Source organism: Opisthorchis viverrini (genome assembly GCF_000715545.1).
Source record: "Opisthorchis viverrini unplaced genomic scaffold opera_v5_205, whole genome shotgun sequence".
Classification (NCBI taxonomy): Eukaryota; Metazoa; Platyhelminthes; class Trematoda; order Opisthorchiida; family Opisthorchiidae; genus Opisthorchis; species Opisthorchis viverrini.
The window spans coordinates 586,451-588,106 of record NW_008751865.1 but is presented as its reverse complement, the minus strand read 5'-3'; positions in this window follow the sequence as shown (position 1 = coordinate 588,106).

Genomic DNA, 1,656 nt, shown 5'->3' with positions numbered 1-1,656 from the left:
CGTGTGGCTAAATAGATAACCCCTCTGAGCAGAATTTAATTGCTGCCGAATTTTCGGAGCAGCATCCTAGACCGCTCCAGTCAAGTTCCCTTTCAAAAACCGGTTTCTTGCCGACACTGTCGGGCACTACACATCCACCCGTCAGAGACAGTTGAAAGTGACATTTGGTGGTTATTGTTGCATAAACGTAGCTGATGGATCACTCCGTGGCTTGCAAAAAGAGCATTACCGTCTTCTTGTCATGAACGAGAGTTGAAAGCGTCAGAAAGCCCAGTGGAGGTTTTACGTCCGAACGGGGGAGATTTTTGCACAAAATGAGCCTAGATGCGGATAAGGAATTATTTTTATCAAAAATAGGCCAAGGTTGCGTGCGTACATTGAAATAGGTCTGGCAAAAAGTGGGACGGGGCCTAAATTTGCGCACGTGCACTTTATGCATTAGTGGTGGGGCTTGTCTGGAAAAGATCCGAAATGCCACCTAAACAAAGACCAAGACAACGTATTCGTGCAATCAGACGTCTTGATGGTTTAGTGACAGGAAACTTCCTCTCTCGTGTGATTGGGACTCCTCTACCATGGTTTTTATCCACACGACACGTAACCGCTACGATTCCCTCCTTCTATAAGGACCGCACTTAGAGGAGACAAATCGAGGTCCTTGACTGACTGGAGCCCTTCTCAAAGAAAGCAATTAACGAAGAAATCATCCTTCAGAACTCCCTGCCCTTCAAAAGAGAACAAACTTATCGTTTGAGATAGGTGATTATTCAGCTGTAACAACTTTCCAGTGCCTAGCTGCCATGCCACCCGAAGGAACCACGAGGGCTGGGATACTGCCAGGTTGCCCAAGACTAGACACAGGGGAAGTCGAGAGCCAGCGGTCGGTGCATGTATCCCATGCCATCAGAAGAAGGTCTTCAGATAGCCGAAGCCTAGACAAGAACAGTCGAGATGCCTGGGTTGGGTTCGAACCGTGGACCTTCCGGTCACTAGTCTTGCGCCCTAACCACTGAGCTATGTCAACCAATGAATGATGGTTAGGTTTCTGGGGACCGTATAAAAGAGTTGTGATGTATCGAGACTAGACAGTAAGACTTTTTTTGCGGGCCTCACAGCGCGAAGTATTGCTAGAAATCGTTCCGCTGTAGCACCCTTCCGGGGCCTAGCTGCCATGCCACCCGAAGGAAGCACGAGGGCTGGGATACTGCCCAAGGTCGCTCAAGCCTAGACAGGGGAAGTCGGGTGGCAGAGGTCGGGTTCGCGTTCCAACCCCTGAGCCATCCTGATAAATGTTCTTACATTTATCCCGGATCTTGGTGATACCCCCTCCCCTGTTTTTCATTCTCTTCTGTTCATTCCTTTCTTTCATATGCTTCCACAGACTCAGGTTCCCGGGGCAGCTCGAATCGCAGTCGGAAACGAAGTAATAGCGGAACAGATGTAAGTGTGCTGAAAAATCTCTACTACAGATTGAACTTTTTGAGTCGTTTCTATCCTAGCTTTGTAGTTTGAAGAGCGATTCCCTCCAAGATGCCTCATGTTTCTCACTCCGAACAAAAAATATCCTTAGCGAATATACACTCATTTGCAAACTAATTTGGTTTTTCGAGAGACTCACCTGGAACCCAGCTGAATCTCTCGTTTGTGGTGTTCTCA